The sequence below is a fragment of the Macaca nemestrina genome, chromosome 7, assembly GCF_043159975.1.
Source record: "Macaca nemestrina isolate mMacNem1 chromosome 7, mMacNem.hap1, whole genome shotgun sequence".
Classification (NCBI taxonomy): Eukaryota; Metazoa; Chordata; class Mammalia; order Primates; family Cercopithecidae; genus Macaca; species Macaca nemestrina.
The window spans coordinates 93,801,178-93,815,274 of NC_092131.1; the positions used below are offsets into that span (position 1 = coordinate 93,801,178).

Genomic DNA, 14,097 nt, shown 5'->3' on the forward strand with positions numbered 1-14,097 from the left:
CAGACTGATCGTTCCTGTATCTGCCCATTGCAACTTCTACTCCACTGCAAAGAGCCCTAAGCCCCAAATAGAAGGTGAATTACCTTGTCACCATATCTGGACATGGGATTACTCTTCTTTGAAAGGACTCAAAAAAAATCTTAGCCTTAGACTTGTGCGTCTAGATTACTCCAAGTTCCTCCTACCCCCAGCAAGCTTTCTCATTCTGTTTGTTGCGACGTTCCTTGGGTTTCAATGGCTTACAGTAAACCTCTATAGTCAGTCCCCAGAGCTTCTCTAGGGATATGTTGAAAGATGTTCTTTGGAATTTAGAAATCGTTTATTAATTCAACAAAGCTAGGCTTTTAATATCATGAACTTAAAAAAAATGTTAATTTGAAATTCTAGCTGAGCAATGACTTCTTTGTCCTGGATGGCATTTGACATCTTCCCGAAACAATTAATGCCATTGATCCAGTGAGTGAGAAACATCAGTGCAAAATGATTGACAATGAAGGAAAAATACATTGTTTTCAATATCACCCCCCCCCCATCTACTTTCTCCCTCTTGCAGACCTTTGCACCTTTGAAAAGCACATTTGTTTTCATGAAAGTGCTCTCCACTCCTCTTCCCAGGAAGTGCATTGTCGGTTTTCTGTGTGGAGCTGCCCCCATGAAGAAAGCTGTGCCCACCCTCTGAGATATTGTTGAGCCCCACCTAGGTTGAGCAGAGCAGACACCCATCTTTAATGCAGGGCAGAAATAAATTACCTGAAATGAACAATGGGTGTTTGTCATGCAGAGGCAGCAAAAGTAGCGTGGCCAGAGAAATGCCTCCCACTAGGATTGCAGGCGTACTTACCTTGGAACCCATTGTGTATGAGTTTGTATTTGTCCACATAGACTTTACCCATAAGAATTTCAGTCGTCAGATCTATTCCTGTTGGCTACAACAAGAAAAGGGAAGTGAGAATTGAGAATAAAAAGTCAGGGATCAGGGTTGGGCAGAAGCAGAGAAGTAAATGGCTGAGGTGAAGCCAGATATTTTTGTTTTTAGTTTTTTCAAAGAAGCCTTAGGCAAAATGACACTGAGGGGGTGAAATTTAAATTTTAACACCATGGTCTCTTAAGAAGGGAGCTGACACACACATGTTTATAATGGGCCAAAACAAACTGCTTTGTCATAAGGTTATCATGAGTAAAATTGAGACCACGTAACCTTGCATGTTGAGTTGGTTAAATACTCAAGCTAGTTCTTGATTCTGAGACCACAGTCACACACACACACACACACACACACACACACACATGCACGCACACACCCAACAGGCCCAAAGTGGGGAAAATGAAACTCAGAAAACCTGTCGTACATACTTACATACTATGGGACAAACAAAATTTATAATTATTAAAAATACTAAACGAAAGTTTGGATCCTGAAACTATTTTGAGAAATTAATGATGATAAAATCATATTATTTGTTCTAAATGTATTTATTCAAATAGAATTATAAAATCTAACAGGCAGTATGTGTAGACTGGCCAGATATTTTGTTTTAGTTATATTTTCTCTGTATTCATAAATCTATATAGTCAGTCTCAGAGCTATGGCATGTGCAAAAGACAAAGTTTAACAGAACAACCTAATTAAAAAGAAACTCCTTATTTTACTCACAGGGGATCAGATTATGAAGTACTTGGAAACATTAAAAAAAAGAAAAAAATCTCGTTTTCCTGGCTATTCATGTTTCTTTGATCCCAGAGTTACTCTAGCACATCTTTTTTCAAGTCGTTCCTTATCAAATTCTCTCCTTAACGCCCCACCTTCTTCCTCTCCACATGATTCCTCTTTCTCTCTATTCTTCCCCTTGAAACTGTCATTATTTTATGGCTTCTAGTGCTAGGTCATTTCCTTGACATTCTTCAGTCCCTTTCTTCTTTGACTTTCTTGGTCTCTAAGTTCTGCGTCATAAAAATTCAAAGAACAGAACCTTGACAATAACGTTCTGTACTTACCAACTTGAACATATCCTTAATCAGACTACAATGCTTGGAGCACAATGGGCCCTTAAAAATGGGGACAAGAGGGAAGAAGAAAGGAAGGCTGGAGCAAGCAAAAAGGACAGCTAGGTTTCTTTGTCAAGTTTTAAAAGTATCGTTGTATGGAAGTTTTACAAAAGAAATTTTAAACACCACAGATTTCTTCCTTTTGAGTTATTATATGCAGTAACATAACATTAAAAGGGCAACAATGTTTTTACGTTTATCATGTGGTTAAGCAAATTGTTAAACACAGTTGATTACCAAAAACAGGGAATATGGCAGAAGATCAAAGAAATGCCAGAAATTTTTATTTTATGTGGGGACATTCGGAATTTAGTTGAGCTTGACAGAGTCCTGCTGGCTAATACCAAGGAGAGACTATTGCTGTCCCCATGCAAGTGGCTGGAATAATGGAAGTGAAGAAGGAAATCACCACATGGTGGACGCTTTGAAGTTGGTTACAGATAGGAAGTTAGAACAAACTTCAATGGGTGAGGGGTCATGAGGATACCAGGAGAAGGTAACGTAAGACTGAATGAGCAAAGAGAATGGTGGTCACATGAAAATAAGGGAGCAAAACTTCAGGAACAGTCTGAGATAACAAGAAGGTTGGTCCCCCAGGGCTCAGTCTTATGTCTCCAGTGCCATTTGCCATTTTTTTTTTTTGAAACCAAGTCTTTCTCCGTCACCTAGGCTGAAGTGCAGTGGTGTGATCTCAGCTCACTGCAACCTCCGACCCCAGGTTCAAGCGATTCTTCTGCCTCAGCCTCCCGAGTAGCTGGAACTACAGGCGTGTGTCAACACGTCTGGCTACGTTTTATATTTTTAGCAGAGATGGGGTTTCACCATATTGGCCAGGCTGGTCTCAAACTCCTGACCTTGTGATCTGCCCACCTCAGCCTCCCAAAGCCATTTGACTTTTATTCCAGGAATAAACATATGTTTACACATCATAATAAATAAATAAGTTATTTATTTCACATATGTTTATACCTGAAATAAAAGTCAAATACATTTCCTGAAAAGAACAGTGGTTCCTTGTCACCCAGAAGAGGTAGAAGTGGTATGCAAGAGAAATTCCTATTGCCTGGGTTAATTAATTGTTGCATTACTTCTAATGCAACAAATGAAGTACTTCTTCCTTCTCTAAATATTCAGATGGACTTTATATTGCCTATTTGCTCTTCAGTCCCAGAATTTCTTAGATTAGAGTAAGAGTGCTGATGGGTATTACAATCTTACAAATCAAGTTGAAGATTATGGGCACTGTGGAGTTCACATGTAAATGAGAGTTGCTTAACATGCATCAGTGACAGTGAAACATAGAGGGATTGCCTAGATTTGAAAATATTTCCGCAAATTATACATTGTTTTGTCATGAGTGCTTACTAAACATCTGCATACATTTGTGTGTGTCCTTTTATGACCACCTCAATGACTTCTTTTGTACTTGTTATTTGCTGTCATCACTCTTTGCCAAGTGTATGTATGACATGTTAGCCATTACTGAGTTGACAGACACTGCCAAATCTGTACATGAATGCAATCTCCAACATTTTCCTATATAGCTTTATTTCCAATATATGGGTCCCATCCCATTGTAACACTAATTGAGAACTTCCCATCTGGAGGAAATCAGAGAATGAATGACATGCAATATTGGACCCTAAACAGAACCAATGACAAAACTGTGAGCTCACAACCACACACTTCTGGAGAACCTTGATACCAGAGAAGTGTTACTTCCAAGCTGTAAAATCACTCAGCAGTAAGTCAGGTAACCCAGACTTGATTTCTTCTCTTCACTTCATTCCTTTGTTCACACTGTTCCCTGGGATTGAAACGTTCTTTCATGCTCTCTTTACCACATTAACTCCTGCTCATTCCTATAAAATTCACATAAAATTCTTGTGTGTGTTCTTCCTTGTGTCAATAACCTCATATTGAATACTTGATTCTTCCAATGTGTAGTAGCTAGTCCCTCTGTCACTCCGAAGAAATACATGTCTTCTTCTCCAAAACTCCTGAATGTGTTACACTACATGGCTATGAAAATTCAAGTAGCAGATGGAGGCAAGGTTGCTAATTAGCTGATGTTAAAATGAGAAGATCATCCTGGATTTTCTGGGTGAGTCTAATTTAATAAGAGCATCCTTAAATGGTGAAAGGTGAGGCAGACGAGTTGGAACCAGAGAAATGCATCATAAGAAAGATTTTCCCAGAACTGCTAGATTTGAAGATGGAGGAAGGGGCCACAGGGAAGGAATGTAGGCAGGCTTTAGAATCTGGAAAAGGCAAGGTAACAGATTAGGTTTAGAGTCTCCAGAAAGGAACGCAGACCTCTATCACCTTGGTTTTAACCTGTGAGACAGGTTTGACTTCTGACATCCAGAACTCTAAGATGATAAATTTGTGTTGTTTTAAGCCACTAAATCTGTGGTAATTTGTTACAGCCACAAAGGGAAACTAGTACACCATCTATGGATAAAGACCATTCCAAAGGGTTTGCTTGTATGTTTCTTCCACTGGGCTGGGAGCTTCCTAAGGTCAGAAACTAGGTATCATTCAGTCCTACATCCCTAAAAACCTATTGTAATTTGTAATTAATTCCTGAGTAAGAAGAGACAGACAAGAGAGAGGAAAGTCAAAATTCTAACTGTATGTTTAAATCTGTGATCCACAAATACTCTCCATATAGGCTAAACTACCTGAGAGTATCATCTGTGGCTTGTGTGGTTGTCAAAAGGGTGAACAGCAATCTTCTCAATAGTAGTTTGGCTCATCTGTTCCTCACGAGCTCAAATGATTTGCCTTCCAAAAATCATCAAGAAGATAAGACTCAAAGCAGCTTCATAGCTAGAAGGATTTGAGAAATTATAATTATGGGATATGACCAAATCCATACTCTAGCATAAAGCATAGCAACAAATGCTTTTATTCTTCAAAAAGAAAAATAATATCAAATATTACAAAAATATTAAGGAGAAAAACAAAAAGAGGAGGGCAGTAAAGAAAAAGAAAATATAATCAAAACCAAATATAAATATATAAGTCACTGATCAATCAATAAAAGAGTTTTTAACCTCTAAAGCCAATCAAAGAGACAAGGCTTAAAGCATAGACAAGCAAAATTAATTGAGAGAAAGGCTGTAATACTGAGTCTTTGGGGAATTGAAAAGCTGAGTAAAGAAGGGATTAAGAAGGTATTGAACAATCGGAAAAGATCAATAGACATAAAACAAATTTAAAAGATATTTTCAAATTTTATAAAATATAGGTCCTAGAACCATGAATTATTTTAGACTTTCATGGAATATATAATTTTCACACCATTTAAGTTGTCTATATCAAATATGGAGAAATTCAAAATCTGTTTCCTGAAGCTGGCACAATCTTGTTCTGAAAACCTGAGGGGATGACATAAAAAGACAACTATGAATTATTATATCTTTTAGGAGTAAACTACAAAAATTCTAAGAAATATACTAATTCTCCTACAATTACCACTATCGTTGTTACATTATTTATTGTGTTCTTGTTATCTGACAGACAATGGGTTAAGAATGCTTTATCTCAGATAATCTTTACATCCACCTGTTAGTAGATATCATTATTATTCCTATTTTACAGAAGACAGCTAAATGTTAGCAATATTAAATAAATGATTCAATGTTACAAACTAACAAGGAAAGAGCAAGATGTTAATATAGATTTTTCAAACACCAAAGCTATTCAATAATAATAATATTTTAAAATAATCATCCTTGAAAATAAACAGTAGTGATCCCAGGAATATTTAAGAGGCTTCATATGGGTAAACACATATATACCTAAAGACCAAACAAAAGCTATGAGAACCTCAACAGAAGCCAAAATTCATAGACTTTATCATCAACTTATAATAACAAATAAGTAAAATGAGAGAAAGCAAAAAGATAATACAGATAAATGAAACTCCTATTCAAAACCTACTACTTTAAGAAAAACATAACCTTCTTAACATAAATGCATAGAAATATCAGCCAATGTAACCTGCTAAATGGATGAAATTTTAAAAAATTTCCATCAATTGGAAACATAACTATAATACATACTACGTGTTAATTATTGAATGTTTCACAACTTCTAGTCAATATGCTAATATATTAAGTAGGAATGCTTATAAGTTATAGCAGAAAGGACAAAAAACGCTCTCATGATTTGAAAATAATTTGATAATGTAACTAACGATTCTTTGGAAGTCAACTGAAACACTAAGAGCTAACAGCATTTTGTAAAGCAACAGGATAATTGCTAAGTACAGAAAAATCAATATCTTTTGTATAAAGTATCAATACAAATCCAAAGAATTAGAAAAATAATGTAAGATTCCACAGGAGTCTGAAACACATAAGATACTTAGAGCTAACCTAAGTTGAAGTATATGTAAAGATGATTAAGTCATAGAACCTTACAAAGAGAGACAAAAGAAGCTTTAATAAGTGATATATATGTATGTAAATACACACGCATATATATGTATATAAATACACATGCATATACATATATACTAATATTCCTGTATTCCGTTGTTCCTGGAAGGGGAATAATAATTGGAAAAATAGAAATTATTTCAAATTAGTTTCTAAGTTTAATTAAATTTCTGATAGAGTGTGCTAAAACTTGTAAAATCATTTTAATCTAGTAAGACATTTGAAAAAGTACAGTAATAGAAGCATACTTACTTTACAATATATTAAAATGTAAAACCACAACAATTAAAATGAGAAGTTATCAGGGAATATATATTTTGAATTTTTTAAAAAAGGGTTTATGACTCTAAAGTAGAGGTATTTCTGTCTGGTTGTGTGTGTACATGTGTGTGTGTTTCAACCTGCAATATAATAGTGAAAGCATTTCAAATACATGGAAAAGTGACCTATTATTCTAAAATTCATCTTAGAAACATCAAATATTATTTCCAAAGTAAGTTAAATATTTGTATTACAGTGATACATGGAGTAATTCTTCCACTAACCTGAGAGTTAAGAGAAATTGTGTTATTTAGTCTCAGGGTAGAGAAGTAATTGCTAATCTAAAACAAGTGGAAAAAGTATAGATAGATATCAATATATAAAATTTTATTATTTTACATAACCCCAAGAAAAAAATGATACGAATGACAAAATGGGAAACATATTTACAATAAACCAAAAACAATAATCTTATTTATATTTAGAGAGTTACTAAAAACCAGTGCACAAAATTGTCAACATTCTAACTGAATACCCAAAAGATATTACAGAAACTATGTATATGAAGGGCTGTAAGTATCCAATAAACAATTGTTTAATGAATATATTTTCAACTGAACAGTAGGCTAAAGAGGAAACAGGTTAAAAAAAATGCAATAACTTTTTTATTTCCTAACAAAAGGGCAATGATACATAAAATTATTTGATAATACTTGTCCAGATATGGTTGTCTTATCTATATGTGGAAGTGTAAATTATCGAAAATATCTTCAAAGCAATTTTTGAAACTATTGTCAAAAGGTCAAGAGCCAAGAACATACATGCATTTTGATTTAGTAACTCTATTTTTATAAATTTACCTTCCTGAAATAAGCAGCATGCTTACAAACTTTATATGCAGGATGTGTATTATACAGTGTTATCCTTATAAGAGCAAAAAAGTTAGCAATTTACATGTATAAATGTATAATGGGTTTTATGTAACAAATAAATGAAAGTTTTAGAGAATATTTTCTGACACAGAAATGTTACTCTATATAATTTTAAATGTAAAAGGAGCATGATCTCAATTTGGCACTTATTATATATATGTAATGAAAAAGCTACAAGGAAGTATGCTATATAATTAATAGTAATTATCTCTGGTTAATAAGAGAAGAACATTTTACTTTTATATTTTCTTTGTTTTTTTATAAATTTAATGCAATCTTTTTCATTGAAAAAACACACACATACATTTCTAAACAAAGTACTGAAAACTCTATCACTCATATTAATTGCTGAAATAATGAATCAAAAATTAGAAGTTTAATTTTGGCACATATTTTAGTAAGAATCATTCATATTCTCTATTTCCCTCCCAATTCCCCAAATAGAATTAAATAGGATAGTAAAGAAATACACAAACTAAAATTTGTACTATCAATTTGTGAGTTCCAGCAGACTTTTCACTCTTATTTCTAGGTCCCTGCAACTGATGCAACCTTTACTCTAAGAGTATAGGAGGACATCATGTTCATAACAAACCTTGGATCTCAAACATACCTAAAAAGCAGCTTAAAGTCCTTGGAGCAGACAGTACGGTTGAGAAATGTTACACCAGTTGGATGTCAATCCATAAAACCCATTCTAGAGAAAATCATGGAGGTAAAAATAAAGGAGGAAAAGTATAGGGCAGGATGGTACCTTCACAAAACTTTGAGTGTAACACCTGAATGGGAAAAATAAAAATAAAAAGACCTTCTTGATAGTTGGAATTATTTGTTTAAAATGTTACTGTGTAAGAAAGAACAAGTCATTTTGAGATCTGAGCATTGTGTTCTGTTCTTTTTCAGATGGTGCCCAGTTTAATTCAGTTGAGCTCTTAGATGCTGAAAGTATTTAAATTTAGAAGGAATGAAGAAATCAATTCAAAATTTAAAAAACCTCACACCCATCAGAAAACATGGCACATGTTTCTCTCATTTAGTCTAGTATCCTTTTGTTTTCTCATTGCATCTCACAGTTCTCAGTTGGGCTTGGATTCTTATAATGATAGTATGCATACAGGGAAAATGTAGAAAATCAGTAATTTAGGCAGGAAGTGGAATTTTCAGTTTGCGTGTGCTAGCTTCTCCCTCATTTAAGTAAGTTATTAATGTTTAATGATGACATAACTATGACTCTGAAGTTCCGAGGTCACAGAGAAATTCTACTGAAGAAAAAGAACTTGGGAATCTTTTTCTTTGTCACTCCCTTGAAGAGTGTTTCAAAGATTAGGGACCTATGTACTTTGCTTCTCTCCAAGTTATAATAAAGATTATTTTGTTTTTGCAGATGTTTAAAGACATGAAGCCAAAGACAAATTTTTCAACCAGAACCCTCAAGAAATGTCACTTCTGTGTCTTGCCAAGAGAGATCTGGCATTTTTTTCTACATAAACATCTGCTGGAAACATTTTAAAGGGAGGCATTTTAAATAATGACGTTTATAGCTTCTTGTCTTTAATAAGTCTGAAAAAGAAGAAAAATGAATTTGAGATATATTCCTTCCCAAAGCAACTTTTCTTCACTGATATGCATCATATTAGATGATCTAAGAGTGAAAACATTAACATTATGTTGGGGGGAAATGGTTAAGAACATTTCTCTGAACTGTCTGTATCAATCATACCTGAGAAACAGTCATAAATCACAGGTTCCTTTAACTCGAGAAACTCCATTAGTTCATTGTTTCGCCTACTTGTTTGTGGTAATTATACTACGTTTATATTTACATAATAATTGGATTTTCTATTACATTAAACAAAAAACCTCTCAAAAAAGAGAGTCAGGGAACCATAAGTTAGCTATACAACCTAAACAATGCAAACTCATTTGTAGTTAGAATGGAAACTTCATCTCGTACAAACTAACACGGATGTTTGGGGATAATTCTCTGTAGGAAATGCAAGATATATTGCCAGGATCTTTAAGGTTCCATGGAAAAGACATACACAGATTGCCTTTGGTAATAGGTGTTTATTGCAAAGATACACAAAGATGTAATTTAGCAAGAAATGTTATCTCGTAGTTACTTTGGGTTTCACTGTTTTAAAGAATCAAGTGTACTGCAGGCATCATGAAGAAGTGAGAAAATGGTTTGGCACCTTTCAGATTACAAACTAAGCTCAAATGATATGTCTTTTTTTCCTTTACCTGGCATTTTAACTTCCCCAAACAACTGATTTGATTGACAGCTTTGCCACCATCCAAAACCTATTGTCAAGAATTTCACCCAAGTCAGCTCAGGTGAAATTCTTACACACTAGTCCCCAAGTAAAAGGTGGTTTCTCTTGACACATGAAGTTCAAGCAATTAAAGACCAATTCAATGAAGTGCTGGTTTTGGTCCTTTTAGAAATTAGCAATGGCCATGGCTGAGACTATTTTCCTGGAGTTTTTCTGCAGCACGTTCAATAAATCAGATGAAATGGAAAAAAATGCATAAAGCAAGGATTCAGTATGAGGATAGGTTATCACCTGAAAATAGCTTTGGAGACTGATGGTATACTAAAAACATTATTAGTAATTACTACTTTTAGGATGGTGGAGTAAGATCCTCCATCAAAACATAAGTTCCCTAACCTCTGACATCAGCCTCCAAATCACATACACCCATCCAATGAAATAGGTAAAAATCTAACTGGCTACAAGGTGTTAAATGCAGCCCTTGACGAATAAGTATCTTATATTAACCAGGGACAACATCTAACTAGTGAGGTGATAAGATAAAGACATGGGTTAAAATTTGAGCAGGAGTAGCAGAAATTTAATGCTATAATGGAAATAGACTATAGAATTAGTTCACTAAACTTGCTAAACAAATAAATAAACAACTACATAAACAGCCAAAACAACACTTAGGGTGTATTGGTGAGGGGAATTTAAATAGGGACTTGCTAGAATATATTATTTTAAAAATTTCAGTTTTCAACAGCAACAACAAAAATGTCATCAACAAAGAAATAGGAAAATGTTATACAGAAGAAAGAAAGTGGGCAATGGAAATACTGCTTTGGAAGAGGCCCAGTGGGTGAATTAACAAACACCTCCAAGCAATTATTATAGATATGTTCAAAGACTAAAGAAAAACCATATTTCAATAATTAATGGATTATTATGATGACAATGTCTTATCATATGTATTATATATCAATACATATAGAAAATATTGAAAGGAATCAAATTGAAATTCTTTATTAGAAGTAAAAAAAACAAAATTAAAAGTTTACTAGCAGCGTTCAACAGTAGATACAAGGAGGCAGAAGAAAGAATGTGTAGATTTGAAGACAGATTCCACAGAGATCATGCAATCTGAAGAGTAGAGAAAAAAATAATAAAAACTTGCAGGAAGCCTCAGAAAAATATGGGATAACAATAAATACATTAGCATACATATAATGGAGTTACCAGAAGTATAGGCAAGAGAGAAAAGGACAAATAAATATTCTAAGAAATAATGGATGAAAACTTCCAAAATTTGATGAAGACATTATCTAAACATCCAAGGTCAATTAATGAACTAGAAGGAGGATAAATGCAGACATATATCAACAACCAGACACATCATAGTCAACATGTTAAAACCCAAAGATAAACATAATATCTTGAAATTGGTGAGAGAAAAAGTACTCAAGTACCAGGAGATTCCACTGAGATTAATAGCTGACTTTGCAACAGAAACAATAGAGGTCAGAAGGCAGTGGGGTGACATACTTAAAAGGCTAAAAGTAAAAATAATTGTCAGCCAAATATACATACAATGAAATTATTTTTTAAAAAATGAAGGTTCAGGTCAGGTGCAGGTGGCTCATACCTGTAATTCTAGCACTTTGGGAGGCCCAGGCTGGTGGATCACCTGAAGTCAGGAGTTTGATACCAGGTGGGACAACATTGAGAAACTCGTCTCTACTAAAAATAGAAAAATTATCCAGGCATGGTGGCACATGCCTGTAATCCCAGTGACTCAGGAGGTTGAGGCAGGAGAATTGCTTGAACCCAGGAGGCAGATGTTACAGTGAGCCAAGATGGCACCACTGCACCCCAGCCTGGGTGACAGAGCAAGACTTCATCTCAAAAAATCAAAACAAAGCACAAAAAAAAAAAAAAGAAAAAAAAGTAACAAGGTGCAGTGAATACCTTGTAAGCTAAATAAAACTCCACATAATTGCTTCTATAAGAATTGCTTTTCAAAAATACCAAAGGAAATTTATCAAACTGAAAGCAAGTTAAACCAGTCAGTCAGTAATCAAATCCACAGAGAGAAAAAAGAACACTCAAAAAGGCAATTATGTAGGCAACTACAAAAAATGAGATAATTGCCTATTTGTTTTTTCTCCTCTTAACCATTTTAAAAAGCAATTGTTAAAAATATGTAAATAATTATATCATTGAGCCTATAATATATAGAAATGTAATATATTTGAAAATAAGAGTAGAGAGGAAATAAGTAGAAATAAAGTTATACAGGAATGAGAAAATGATACCACAACTCAAATACCTAGGAAGAAATAAAGAGAACCAGAAAGAGCAAATAAGGAGATTAATATAGCAAAGTCTATAATATATAAGTTATCTCCTTTCTTCTCTTAGCTTCCTTAAAAAACTTCAAGTATTACAAAGCAATGATTTTATCAGTATATTTTGGGCTTGTGGCATATAAAGAAATAATTTATATAAACAATAATAGCACAACAACTCATGGTGGGAATTGAGCTATATAGGAGTAAATTTTGATATTTCACAAGAGCTAAGTGACTGTAAATCTAATGTAAATTCTGATAAGTTGAGGGAATATCATAGTCCTTCATGAAATGACTAAGGAAATACCTAAAAATATAATTTAAAGTATTAAAATATTTAAATATTCCATTAGAAAATATTCATTTAATGTGAGAGAAGACCAAAACAAGTAATCAAGGAGGAAAAAGACATGAGGCATGTTGAAAACAAAAAGCAAAATGGCAGAAGTACATACAATCATGTCAATAATACTAAATGGATTAAATACTCCAATCAAAAGGAAAAGATTGTTAGATTTGAGCTACAAGAGACATATTTTATTGTAAGATGTAAACAACCTGAAACAACTTGCAGACTATAACCACAAAAGAACTGAGATGGTTATGCTAATATTACAAAGGAGAAACATTAAAACATAAAATGTTACTAGAGATTAAGAGGAACATCTTATAATAATAAAAGGACCAATTCATCAGAAATATATAACAAGTATAAACACATACTCATCTAATAAAATTATCAACTAAATATATAATATAATATTTTGAGACTTCAATACTACATATTCAACAATGAAGTGAACAACTAAATAAAAAATCAACAAAGAAATAGAAAGCTTGAACACTATAAATCAACAAGACCTCACAGAAAACTGTACAACCCTGCACCCAACAAGAGCAATATACACATTCTTCTCAAGTGCAAATGAAGCATTCTCCAGGGTCAACTATATGTTAGGCCATAAAACAAGCCTCAACATTTTTTAAAATTTAAAATTAATACAGAAGTACGTCCTCAGTCCACAACAGAATGGAAGTAGAAATAAATAACAAAAGAATATAGGGAAAATTCACAAATATATGAAAATTAAAGAACATGCTGCAAAATAATCTAGTAAGACAGAGAAGATAGATCATAAAAATTGTATATAAATACTTCAATATGAATGGGACTGAAAGCAACACATACCAAAACATATAGTACACAGCTAAAACTGTTAATAGGGAAATTTATAGCTGTAAATGTTATAATAAAAAAGTAGAAAGATCTCAAATAAGTAACTTAATTTTTCATATAAAGAAAATAGAAGATGAAGAATAAATATGTAGCAAAATATAAATGGAAATACTAAACAGAAAAAATATAAAATAAAGAACAGAATAAAAGAAAATCAATGTAAGCAAATATTAATTCCTTCAAAAGATCGACAAAATTGGCAAAACCTTAAGTAGTCTAACTGAAAGAAAAACAAAGAAGAGTCAAATTATGAAAGTCATACACATGAGAATGGACATGGCTACCAATCTTGCAAAAATAAAAGTGCTTTTAAGGGCTGGTACCATGGCACATGCTTATATTCCAACCTACTTGGGAGGCTGAGGCAGGAGTTGCTCAGTGAATTCTGGAACTCCCAGGACTTCTCCCAGGGAATTGCTTCAGTTAAATTCCTGAACTCCTAGGAGTTGGAGTCCAGCCTGAGCAACATAGTGAGGCTTGATTTTCAAAAATAAATAAATAAAATAATAAATGAATCAGATGTATTATGTGCTGTTAAAAATTATTATAAGGCAATAGTATGAA

The 14,097-nt window shown here is 33.4% G+C and overlaps 1 long non-coding RNA gene across 1 annotated transcript; it reads left to right on the plus strand.

The window, feature by feature from the left end:
• Positions 1-1,989: 1,989 nt before the first annotated feature.
• LOC105479389 (uncharacterized) lies at positions 1,990-9,444 on the plus strand. The gene is made up of 4 exons (XR_985865.2): positions 1,990-2,630; positions 3,591-3,790; positions 8,220-8,402; positions 9,072-9,444. It is a non-coding gene; the product is annotated as an uncharacterized lncRNA (long non-coding RNA).
• Positions 9,445-14,097: the final 4,653 nt, after the last annotated feature.